The sequence below is a fragment of the Condylura cristata genome, unplaced genomic scaffold (genome assembly GCF_000260355.1).
Source record: "Condylura cristata isolate star-nosed mole 26May11 unplaced genomic scaffold, ConCri1.0 scaffold00003, whole genome shotgun sequence".
NCBI lineage: Eukaryota > Metazoa > Chordata > Mammalia > Eulipotyphla > Talpidae > Condylura > Condylura cristata.
Window position 1 is genome coordinate 75,620,124 of NW_004567104.1, and position 13,331 is coordinate 75,633,454.

Genomic DNA, 13,331 nt, shown 5'->3' on the forward strand with positions numbered 1-13,331 from the left:
CACACACACACACACACACACACACACACACACATACACACACACACACACACACACACACACCCTTCCTTGAGCCTGACCAATCCCTAAGGTCTCTAGCCCCGGGGGCGAGGGGTGGGAGGCTCTTTAAGCTGTAGAAGTAGGTCTGATTGGGCCTTGCTCCTGCCCTCTGCTCAGTCTGGCAGGTAGGAGACTCGCCCGCTTTCCTGGTCCCTGCAGCCAGAGCAGTGGGCTCTGGTTTGTTCTGGAGTGGAGGACTGGTTGCCTGCTTTGTTACATGGGTGCTTCTCTTATTTCACTCTTCAGAAGAAGCATTTTCTACATCATTATTGCACGGACTTGTTTGTTTTCTGACAGATTGGCCAAGAGAGGTGAAGCTAGCAGGACCCCGGTCTCATGGAGGAGGAAGGTCTCTGGGAGAATGGGGTTGATGACAGCCCAGGGTTCGGGTGAGACCTGTTCCACTTCCTCATCCCGTAGGAAGAGGCCAGGTCTTCGCCTGTGTTTTAGGGCACCCGGTAATTGAATTATGTTAGAACTAAGGCTTCCCCTCGTTTCAGGTATTAGATAATTGAGGATTCTTTAAAACATCTGAAAGATATTTTCTTAGTGACTTAAAAAATGAAAACTTTCTTTTTAGATTAGAAGTAGAAAAGAGTGTTATTGACATAGTTAACTTGGTGTCATTTGAATAGAAAAAGGTATTTTCGGTATTAAAAATGATTCAGGGCCCTCCTTGTGGCACAGCACTAAGAAGCTAAAGCCACTTCAGCATGAGTTCGGTTCCTGCCTGGGAGGTGACCCACATGGCGTGGCAGACCTCTCCTGACCTGCCCGCTGTTACCTCAGTAGTGTACTTCATCAGTCGGCCTGTTCTGCTCCCCACTCTGTCTCTGGTGAATCCTCTCACCACCCCTGCCCCTCTGGCCTGTACCTCAGTTCTGTATGCATAAATAAATAAATCTTAAAAAAGAAAAAAAAAAGAATCAGGCCCTCCCTGGTGGCTCAGTGGATTAAAGCTCAGCATGGCAAGCTGGTCGCAGCTACTTAATTGTGAGTTCAATCCCCAACCCTGGAGCTGACCCACATGGCACAGCAGACCTGTCTCTCTGCTGTTCCCCTCAGCAGTGCACTTCATTGATCTGCCTTTTCTGCTTCCCTGTGCCCCAGTTTATGCAGAAATAAGTAAATTTAAAAATCAATTTTTATTTTCAGCGCTTTGATTATATGGTGGGGTATTCCATTCAATTCCATATTACCCATGTCTAAGCATAAAGTGAGGACTTGTTCCCAAATTGTCTCAGCCCTACATATCTGAATCCATGAAAAGTTTTCTGCATAATTTCCTGTGTTGTGTAAGTTGCTGTCTGTTCACTTTACAGCACTCTGAACAGCACAGTTGTGTTTGCGCATGACAGGTTGGCCCCAGGAGCTGAAGGTCCTGGTGTAGTAAATCCCTAGAAAGGGAGACAAGTAAGTTTAGCACAGATTTTCAGGTGTTGATATGCAAATACAACTTTTAAAGACCATTTGCAAACGGTGGTGGGGAAGGAAGTACACTGGACTATAGTGATGGCACATGGGTGACTTGGTGATGGGAAACTCACGGGGATGACAATTGAGATAAAAAAAATGTACAACATGATGTAAAAATAAACTATTATGAAAAATTTTTTTTTCTAATGTCTGCCACGTGCCTGGTATTAACAATTAAAAAAAAAAGACCATTTGTGAAAGTGTGGTAATAATTACAAATCATGAATCTACTCATGATTAATGGATCCTGAGTAATTGTTATTGGGATAAGAGAATCCAACTATTGTGTCACACAGGGATCAAAAAAGTGTTCTTTCTTTTTTGGAAAAAGTGTTTCTAAAACAGCATAAAAGTTAAGATGTGCTCAGGGAAACCCAGGTGACAGAGGAGCTCGGACGGCGCTGGTGCTGGAGATGACAGCAGGCCTTGGGCTCTGCTGAGCTGGCGTTTCGGAGAACTGGCACCTCAGTGAGAGCTGTGCGGTACCAAGTTCCCTGGGAAATGCTGGTCTTCTTGCTTTGGGGGACCGCTTGATATTCCTGCTGGGGGATCTAAAAATGTCAGCGCTAGAAGTGACTGTGGAGGGCCGTTCAGCCCTTGGGAACTCTTGTGCTCAGGCACCAGAGTAGCCCGTTGGCCCTTCCAAAGCAGAGGCTCGGGACAGTACTTTGATGATGCATAGGAGAGGAGAAGGGTGGGATTCTGAAGAAGCCCCAGGTAGGGGTGCTCCCTGGTATGTACCTGCCTGGTGTGTGAGGCTTCTTGAGGCTGCTCTGAACTCAGACCAAACTCGCCATTTTCTGTGCCACACCTTCTCCTTGCTCTTCGTTTGTCCCTTTTCCCTTTTGTTTTCAAAATTTTCATGGCTGTGGACTTGGGAATGGGGAATAGATGAAAGGCAGTTTTTGAACTTCCCAGCCATGGACCCTCAGGGAGGAGGTCCCCCTCAGCACGGAGGTTCCCCCCCAGCGCGGTGCCCTTTGACTCTTGCCCCTCCAGCTCACCAGACACCACACTGTCGTGGCCTTTCGAATCTGCCTTTGCCCATTTTTCATATCTCAGCTTCCAGGTCCTGTCAGCTCCCCTCGTGTTTGTCCATGCGGCTCCTTCACCTTCTCCTCCAGCAGTTCCCTCCTCAGAGCGCCCGGTGCTGTGCTCTGACTGCCGAAACCTGGTTCCTCTGCGGTGGCTTTTCCCTGCCTGATGTCTGCTTTACTCCTCAGTTCTGATTCCATCAGCAGAAATAATCTGACATTCATCTAATTTACCGCATACCAGATACCATTTTTAACATTCAGGTTTTAGTCTTCACAAAGATCTGTGGTGCTAGTTAGGTTCCTAATCCATTCTCAGGAGGGAGGGCGCCCTGCTGGCTTAGCCCAGTCACAGAGCAGCCAGTGGGAGGCAGTTGACTGCAGACCCTGCGAATGTTGAGTGCAGTGCTCGAGAACTCAGTTGGAGGGGTGCACTCCTGCAGCTTACCTTCCCTCACCACCCTTTGCACAAACCTGCAGCCTGGCGCTGAGACTCTGGGGTGCACAGCCTGCTTTGTCGTCTTTGTTCCATGGTGCAGAGTGAGCCTTTGCTCAGAGTAGCGGGAATCCAGGCGTTCAGGAGCCTCCTTTGGGGGCTGTCGCCAGAGAGCACCCCACCAGGGGTGCTCTGGCCAGGGTGCTCACTTCTAGTCTGGTCTCCCCCAGGTACTTTGGGAACTGTTTCCAAGTGTGTGACTATTGGTTTGTCAAAACAGGGCTCCCATTTTAAGGCCCTGTGTAACACCTGAGGTACGTTCGTTTGTTCACTCTGTCCCCTGCCACCCACTCGCCTTTCCCCTGAACTGTGTGTGGCTTTGGGGAGCTTGGGGAAGGAGCATTCTCACAGGGAGGTTCTCCTGGCTCCCATGCCTTCCTCCTCGTAGGGAGTCTACAGTCTTGTCCTCTAGGCAGTCTGTGGAGCGCTTTGGCACCCCTTCTGTCTCAAGCGCAGCTCCAGTGCTGGAGAGCTTCTGCAGATGGAGTGCCTGAGGCTCACCCTGCGCACCACTAGATTCCACTTAGTCACAAGCGCCGAGGGCCACCACACCGGGCCCCTTTCTCCTCACAGCGAAGCCTGCTTAGACCCTTGTGGGTCTGAGGGCGCACAGGACCAGTCCTTGGTGTGGGATAGAGTTCAGTCAGCAAAGGTGGTTACTAGTCTTTTACCACTTTTTCTGTCATGGTGAGAAACTGCTCAGGGAGCATTCTTTCTGGTTAAGGGCCAGAGAAACCTCTTCCGCCCATACTCTGGTTCTCGCGGTTGCTCTGTCTGGTCTGGACGCGCTCGCTTGTGAGAGGTAGACATGAAGTCTCATCTGTAATTGTTAGTATTTTGACTTCTAGTGAGTTTGAAGATATCCCGTTCATCACTGGTTTGCGAGAAGTGCATCTTGTGCCTATTTTGCCTCTCTCCTCCCCCCCAGCTGGGGGCCCATCTTAGTGTTTTTAATTGTTTGTACTGAGACAGTTTTCTGTACATCTTAAGGGTGTTTGTTAACACTTCAGTAACAGCTCACAGACCGAGTTTTCCTTTGATACAGAACTAAGATGCAAATTTTAACCACTTTAGCAGTCAGTATGGATGAGGAAAAACTAATTATGAGCTCAAAGATGATGTGTTTTATTTGCTACATAAATATACTTTTAACGAAGGGTTACTTTTTTATATTATTAGATTTTATAGCCACTATGAGCAGTTAACAATTTGCTCAATGCTTAACTTTTAAAGTGTCTCTGGTCAGATGAATATCTTGCCTTTTGGGCATTTTGTAATGGAAAATCGTGTAAGTATACATTGTTTTAATTGGAATCACAAAGCCAAATGATTGCGTTACTGGATAATTTTAAGTATTATGCTGCAATTCAATATAGATATCCAAGTAATTAACTAGATTTAAAAATATCTTGTCTGTTTGACAGCTGTTCAACTAGAATAGGGAGTGAGTGGGCAGCGTGTGGGGTCCTTTCATGCTTGGGATGGGAGGGGGAGTTAAGAGAAAAAGAAGTTCCTTTCCTTCTTAGCTGCTGTGGCTACTGTGGGAGAAGGCAGAAAATCGGGAAAGACTGAAGCAGCATTCTTTGCAAAGTAATCTTACACGCCGAAACTTAGTAGCATCTTCAGACACTTTGTGAAAAGGCCTGGGTGCCACAAAGTTGAAGGTAATGGCAGCCTGTGGCGGGTCTTCATTTCAGCCTGTGTTGTATTCCTGGCTCTTCTGTGCCCAACCCTTCTCCTGAGGGGAGACTGTCAGCCACCAGTGGTAGACATTTTAATGGCGTCATAACATTGAGTTTCAAGGTATGCTGTAATTTATCACTTTTTTCTGTACTTGGAGGTTTCTGGAAGGCAGCTTTAACCCGCTGCTAGTCCTAAGAAGGTTAAGGTCAAGTGATCTGAAGAAAAATCCTCCAGTGGGGTAAGTGAGGGTGCCTCAGTGGCTAATTCAGGTTTTCTTTCTATGTACACATGCATACATTCTATGTGCGTGTGCATGTACGAGGGGTAAGAAACTTAGATAAATGGTGTTTGCTCTGATTTTGTGTAGATTTTTGGAAAAGGAACAAAGTTCAAGTCTAACTATGGTTCATTAAAATGTCTCATTTAGAAAGATCTAAACAGAGACTTCAGAGCAGACCTTTCCTGTCCTCTGGCATGGGTCTGTGTAACCTTTCATGGCATTTCACTTTTTTACAAGGGAAGGAACACTTTGGACCTAGCATGAGTGGACAAGGCGGTGGGTTATCCCACCTGCAGTGTGAGGAAGCTGACTGTCCCCACGGTGCCCTTGTGAGGAGGTGCTCAGCCCCACTCCAGGGTCTTCTCTATAGTGCACTGAATTTTCCCAGTGTATTTTTCTTTCATGGATTTGGTAAGTGAACATGCTGGATTGGCACATTCCAGAGAAACCAGCGGTACATCGATAAAAGTCAGGACCCAGGCGCACCAAGCTTCCTGGAGGTGATGATGAGCAGCTTGAGACCCACAGTTACCTGTCTAGATGGTTCCAGCTTGTTCTCTGAACAGTCCCACAGATGAGACTGAGGTCATCTTCTGAGTGAAAACAGGAAGTGGCACTCATGGATGCACTTTTCATGTCACTGCCAGTTCACTAGGGGTGTAGTGGTTTTGCATGCTTTAAGTTACATTTAGATGTGTTTCAGGCGGTGATGTTGACTTGGTCAGAAGTAAGGCCACGTCACCTGACTGGCACCAGCGGTCAGCTAGTGCTAGGAACAGGGACAACTTTGCAGTCCAGGCTGGTGACCTTGAACTCAGTGGTCATGGTCATCATTTCCCTTGTTGAAAGACTACTTCAGACTTTCAGGGTCTGACTGACCAGCTAATCTGAGTAATCATGTCTCAGTTCACTGATAATAGAACTCATATAGCTTGTCTGTGAGATCACTTGAATTATTTTTTTGTAGACCAGTTGACATCTTTGTGTATTTGTTCAAGTAAAACTCAGTGAGGGGCAGATGACATTAATGAAAGCAGTGGCCATTAGTGCACCAGGCCTCGTTGGGACACCCGTTCTCGGCCCATTATTTGCAGTCTGTGCAGGCCTGACTGTCTCCCGGGGTGACTACCACTGCCCGTGTGGCCTTCCAGAAACTGTTCTCCTGGTGGTGGCTGCTTTTGCCTTTATAGGAACTTAGTTTAGCCGGGTTAATTACCGACAGAATAACGTATGTCCTTCTGATTCTCTACCATAAAGAAATTTATGTGACTTGGTCCTGCGTTTATATGCTGCCCAGAGGCGCTGCCCTGACGCGATCTCAGTGCTCTGCTGCCCGGCTGTGCTGGCCCCTCTGCTGCGCGGCGAGCAAAGCGGCACAGAGATGGGCACCCTCCTCGGCCCCAGAGCCGGTTGGGAGCGTTCAGGAACGTGCGTGCGAGAGCAGCGTCCGCGACGTTAGGGGGTGCCCGGGGCCAGGCGCCTACACTCAAGGAGATGAGCTGTTCATTCTATTTCCACAGATCTGTTTATTTGCATCAAACGCACTTTTGTGAGTGGTTCGTACCAGCAACCGCTGTTGTAGTGGCTGTGTCTGAGATACATTGCTTTTTTCCCTACGTTTGTATTTTCCTAGTAAAGCATTTGTTTTTAGTTTTTCGCCAATTTTGTCACCACCATTTAAAACCGTACCTAAAACTCAGCAGCTTGAATATGTAATTTATCGCAACATATTCGTGATCTTCATTTTGTGTTGGCGTTTCCAAGTGGCGTGATGGCAGGCTTGGTGGGTGGTGACTGTCCTGCCTTTGCGTGCCCTCATCCAGTCAGTAGGCAGGTGGCGGCGGCCTCTGGGCACTGGGGGCGCCTTGGCGGTATTCATGCAGGGGTACCGCTGGCTTGTGGCCTCGCTGACTAGTTGCCGGGGCAAGCCCAGAGCCTCCCGTCACCCTTTCAGTGGTGAGACTTGACCTCTGAGAGGCTTCACAGGGAGACCCTGGACATGATTCCTTACCTCTTTAGCTTTAGCTCTTTGCTGCCCCAACTCTCCAGAGTCCTAGTGCTAGATGTCTGTTTTCTACTACATGAGAAAAGTTTTATTCAAGGGGTTGATTGCTGACTAAAAATTTTTATATAATAGATAGTATAAGAAAAAAATATTTTTTCTCCATTTGGAATTTCCACGCCTACTGATAACCCATGAAGTGCCAGGTAGTACTATCTATTTTCTTTATTGTTGCTGTTTAAAAATATTTTATTTTTAGAACACTGGGGGAAATACAAATGTACCCACCTTACATGTTACATACTGTGTATAGTGTAATCCTTTATGGAATCCATCAGCTGTCCATTGGGTGACTAACTTAATCGGTGCGTGCATGCGTGTGTGTGTTCCAGATGATGCTTCTAAAAATAAGTTCTTGACATTATCTTTCTGCTATAACACTTTGGTTTGCATTTTGTAATCAAAAGGGCTAAGGATTCATTTACTGTAGAGTTAACTAAGCATATCTATAACCTGTTGCTGAGGGTAGTATAATACCTCACAAAGTAATATGTGCTTATTAAACAGTAAATAGTATCTGTGCGTTTGTATTCTAGTCTAAAAATACCACAACTATTCAAATGCAGTTAATGTTCTACTTTATCTCTCAGTGCATTCGTTGTTTGTCATTTTGTCCGTCTGGTCATTCCTACTGGTTGGCTGCTTAATGGCTTATTATGTGTGTCCATAATCTCTAAATTACACTCTTGTTCCATTTAAACTCTGCTGTCCGTGCTGTGGCTAATGTGTTTTGCTTTCGTAGTAGCCGCGAGCTCCACAATGCGCGGCTTTGCCGTGAGCAGCCAGTCGCCTTGGCGTGCTGACGTCGCGCCTGGCTGCCTGCACCTCGCCGCCCTGCTTCCCTCCTGTGCACTTCTCCCTGTTTAGTCGCCTCGGTTTCCTTCTGGGGTCACTTTTTGAGGGCAGAATTCTCACTGCCATTTGATGCAGTATTTTGTCTTCACTGTTGAAGGATACTTGCCCTGGTTAAAGATCTTTTTCATTTTCCTGGATGTGTGCTTTTTGGGGTTAGTGGTTCCCCTGTCCTTACGGGTCCCCAGCACTTCGTCTGAGTGCTGTAGTTTGGGGGTGGGAGGTGGGGAGAATTTCCCTTGGATTTCACTGACTATTGGGTCCTGACGGTTGACACTGCTTAGTAACGAGCTTTGGAAACTCATTTACTGTTGTATCTTAATGGTTTTTTCCTTTCCCGGTTTTGCTCTCACTCCCTTTCGGGTTTCTCGGAACAGGAATATAAGCATTCTCCATAGTTTTCATCATATTTCACATGTTAATCTACTGCTTTGTTTTTACAACCACTAATTTTTCCTACAGTCTTACTCTATTCTTCAGTGAGTTTTTCCAGTTGTTTCTTTACTTCAAGAATGTCCATTTGCTCCTTCTTTATAACTTCTATTTATCTATTAAAATTTGCTGTTTTCTTCATTTTTTCCATTTTTTAAAGCATAATGTCAATGTTGACACTAGCTCCATTTTGGGCCTATAGATGGACATCTCTTGAAAAATCTGATTTTTGATTGTTGTGGACACTAAGAATGCTAGCTAGTGTTGAACATCAAGATTTAATCTAAGAAGTGTTGATTTGCAGATCATCTTGATACTTCAAAGTTTGTTTCAGTCTCAGATAGGGCGGATAGAGGACTATTCTCTGTGGACACAGTTCTACCACAGCATGGGTTTTCTGGGTCACTTGAATATCTGGGGCGTTCTGGGGGCTTTCTCTGCTCTTGCTGATCGGTACTTACTGCCTCCCAGTCCGGTGCAGGTTCTAGGAGTGGCCAGCTCAGCTCCCTCCCAAGTGTCCTTTGGGACACTTTCAGCCACCGTGGCGCAGCTTAGTAGCAGCGTCTGACTGGAGACCTGCGGGGCCCTCGTGTGGGTCCACGGATCTCTCCTCTGCATCACCCCCTTCTTTCTGCCGCCTGCCCCACGTGTGCTACCTTCCTCTGCAGGCCAGCACCCTCGTGTCTGTCCTCCCAGTTCAGCGAGGCACCCCTTCCGACTTGGCACCTGAACTGGTCTGCGGGCAGAAGGCCAAGGGGCGGCGGGGCTAGCTGCGGTGAGCCCTTTGCTCGGTGAGGCAGGTCTGCGCGGCTGGCTGCCCAGCGTCAGAGAAGTGACTTCAGAGGTTTGATCAGCGTGATATTGCCAGCTCCCCGAGGTGGGCAGCAGTGGAGTCTTCTAGAGGTGCATGTGTTTATTCCTAACTCATTCTTTAAACTTACCACAAAAATTTACTATTTCATACTGAAAAACCCAAGGATAGTTTTTAATGAGCAGTTTCATTGTTGTAGACAGCTGAGTCTGCAGTTCTGGCTAGTAGGTAGGGAGAGTGTGTGTACACTCCATTCTCTGGGGGCACTCATGGCAGCCACTAGTCTGAGGGCGAAGCTCATTCACAGTTTCACTTCAGTATGTATCTGTTTAACTCATACTGTGAACCCAGGCTCTGTGCTGTGTGCAAGGGTTATAAGAGTGAGAAACTGACCTAAGCAGCAGCCCTAGATTGTGCTGTGATGAGATGGTTCTTTATTTCTGACCAGCAGGCACCTCATTTCAAACACTCCCTTCACCCTCCCTCCCTTTCTTAGCCATTTCTTTATATTTAAATGTTCCTCGTGGATTGAGTGTTTTCTTTCACTGAACAAATCCTCTGTGGCCAGGCTCCGTTCTTGGTGCTGGTAGCGCCGGACTGGTGCTTGCTGGAGCCTGAGCCCGGCTTTAGGCCCTTCTCAGCTGGGGTGCATCTGCGGCACCTTTGCAAGTGCAGCTGGCTGTTCCCTTAAGGCACTTCTCCAGTCGGTGGTGCGTCTCGCCTGGTCTGGTCTCACCTCGCCTCGCCTGGCCTGGCGAGTTTCTTCTGCAGGACTTTGCTGGCAGTGTCTCCTTCATTTTGCTAGCGGCAGGTGTCAGCAGCTCCATCTCATGTTGCCATGCTGTAGTTTTAATTAACTTGAACTTTTTCATTGTTTTTGTACTCTTTTTCTGAAAAATCTAATGTGGATTAATACAAGGGTGGTTCCTATCAACAGGTTAGCCACAAAAAGAAATCAAAGTTAGCTAAAGTGGAGCTGCACAGGGGTCTTCTTTCGTCCAAGATAAACACAGTTGTTTTCTCTCAGGTGTTTCTATTTGAGGTTTTCTTGATACCTGCCACTACCTTCTCAGTGTCTGAGCTCTGCCCAGATGTTGCTCTGTACAGGCATTGCTAATCTCCACTTGCACTGCGCGCAGCCTTTCGTTATGTTGGTTTTAGTGACTTGACTGGTGTGAGAAGGTGACTTCATTTTTCTTAAGGAAACTATTCAGTAGTAAAATTTTTATATACTTTTTAAAAAGTTATAGCAACACTCATGATGAAAAAAATCTGTTCAGTAGAGGACACAGAAACGAGTGTTTTGTACTTTTTGCTAACTTGCTTTTTATACTCTTTGAAATTTAAAGTATTATTTTGGAATGAAACTCCAAATAATGCTTTCAGAGATAATTTTGGATTAAATATTAGTTCATAATTGAATTCCCAAACCTGATTAGTGACACATTCTCGGATTAAAATAATATCATGGCTGTTTTGATTTAGCGGGAAGGTTTGCATCCCACACGGCAGGTGCCAGGACAGAGCACACGGAATAGCTGTTCGTGGCCAAATGGGTCTGATGTGAGCAGCTTCACCCTTGTCTTTGTTACAGGCCAAGCCACGTGCTTTTCTTGTTAACACTGTGCTTAAAAGGGACGATGGGGACTTCCGAAAGAATGGAAGTCACTCACACGGACTTCCTCAGGAATGAAACCAGGTTGTCAGGAAGCTTCTTTACTCGGCTCTGTGTCCTTACTTGATCATACGGAAAGAACGAGTAACTGAAGTACTTGCCGGCATCGCGGGAGGCAGTGATGCTTGTGTGTCTTTCTGGATTCACACCCTGCGGTGAAACTAGGAAAGGACACGCCTCTCTGCCCCGACTGGTGAGGGAGCTGGTTGTGGCACAGTCACTGGCAGCTGGCAGGGGGAACAGCTTAAAGACAGTTCTCAGTGAGAGGGGCGTGGGGCCTCTGGGGATGATGACTGTACCCCAGTCATGTTCACTTATGACAGTGGTTTAAGTTACATGCTACAGACTGGCACTTTCTTCGACTCTTGCTTACCTACTATTATAGCAAGTTTAACTGCAGTGTAGAATAATGACATTGGTAACAGAAACAGGGGCTAATACTTTTACAGTGTTTATGTACCAAGTTCCAGTCTGGTGTCTACTAGTGATGTTTCTTGCTACTGAGTAACAAACCTGGGTGAATAGGATTAGCATAATAATACCTCTCTACTTCATCTAAAGGGGAACTTAGGCCAAAGCAGTGAAGTAGGTCTTTTTACTGTTTATTTAAAAGAGCTATTTGTTTATCAAGGGCCTCAGTTCTTTTCATATATATGTATTAATTGTCTTTTTCCCCAGTTCTTTGTGTTTTTAATGTGCAGATTTCAGGTCTCCCTCCCAAGCCCCCCACTATTTGACGGTTTGGACTTCAAATTTTGTTATTGCAAACAATACCAGGGCAAACATTTTATTCCCTAATTTTTTTTGCAGTTATTAATCAGTTATTTCCATAGGATAAATTCCTACAGGTTTTTTTTTTCTTTAGTTGGACAGTTTTTCCATATAACTGAATTGACTCAATAAATGGATTTTTTTTTTTTTGGACCAAGTAATGAGATGTTTAGGAGTTATCCCAGTGGGGCGGAGAGCAAAACATAAAAGGGAAGTTACCCCAACACACTTCATAGGAACATTGTCCTTTTACTCACCCAATAGATACTCGCTACTCATGTACTATGTACTGTAGGGTCAGTTAAGACCCTCCTGTTGTAATGAGGAAGGCAGAGGTCCAAAGCTGTGGTAAGGCAGGCGCTGTTCAGGTGTCACTGGAGGTGAGGGCGCGGCACTTGGAGTTTGGGAAGGTTGCTCTAGTCATCTTGAAGAAATAAGGGGTTGCAAGTGGGCAGAATAAAGATAGAGCGACTAGGAATCGATGCTCAGAGCTCATAGTGAGCATGGGGTAAGGGGAATGAGAAGTCATACGTGGGTGTCTGTGGAAGGTGAGGTAGCCCCGGGCAGCCGCAGGCAGGGGTGCTCTATGGCTGCGGAGCTCTGCAGCTGGTGCCCAGAGCAGTGACGCTGACACTGGAAAGGAGAATCTGCCACCGTCTGAAGCAGAAGTGGAACTTGGGGGCCGGGGGGGCGCTCCTCAGTCTGCCCTCTGGGCAATGTCTGTGTTCCTTCACCAGCACCTTCTGTGCCCTAAGCAGAGCTGTTCTCAGTGCTTGCAAGCCCCGCGGCCTTCGCGGGGGCGTGCAGCCTTCATCAGCAAGTGAGGTGTGCGAGGCCACACGGAGGGGCTGCTTGGACTGAAATTTCAAGCTGCTCTGCCCTGCCTAGGAGTCGGGGCTCTTCGCTGCTGGACCAAGGCTGTCCTGTGTCTCAGGAAAGGCACACTGGCTGAACACCACGGCCACCTGTGAGGGGGGAGCTTCTGAGTTCTTTCAGGAAGACACAGCTCTTCCTGACACATAGTTTAGGGACTTGAAATTTACATTTTGGCTTTGATTGTAGATGCAGGCTTGGTTGACCATATAAGAAAGAACTTTTTAAGGGAGAATTAACGAGTATTAGTTAGCTACCAGATACTTTTGGGATCAGTGTGCTCATTTTCCATTTCCCACGGTAAGGTCATGCCTGTGGCCCCCCCTTTCTGTGGGACACTTACTGACAGCTCATTGTGGTGGTCACTGCCAGGTTAGGGTGGGAAGAGTCCAGAGGAATCCGGCATTCTGTGTATTTTATGTTCAGCCTTAAACTATCTGCGTCGGTGGTGGGCACCACTAGGACAGTCTGGGGTCAGACTGCCTGCACTTACCGGGCCCAAAGCTGCACTCCGGCAGCGAGCTTTTGAGCTGGTGTCTGAGAAGTGGACTCCCTGGAGAGTTCCTTGAGAACTCTGACGTCACACAACTATGGCTCTTAGACGCTGAAAGTCTCATGTGGAAAATAAACATTTAAGTATTGTTACATTTGCTTTACAAAAGTGGTCAAGATTTTCTTGTTATAGACTTAAAGATCTCCACTTTAATCTTACACAGGCACCTAACGTACAAGCATTGTGACGTATTGTTGTTTGTAGTTTTAAAAGTTTTTGACATTCTTGAACACCCTACAGTCTTGAAAGCACTACTGTTGCACAGGTCAGAAG

General features: G+C 46.7%; 1 protein-coding gene across 2 annotated transcripts in view; it reads left to right on the forward strand.

Moving 5' to 3' along the window:
• DYRK1A (dual-specificity tyrosine-(Y)-phosphorylation regulated kinase 1A) overlaps positions 1–13,331 on the forward strand; it is a 73,350-nt gene that overhangs the window by 26,259 nt on the left and 33,760 nt on the right. The window lies entirely within an intron of this gene.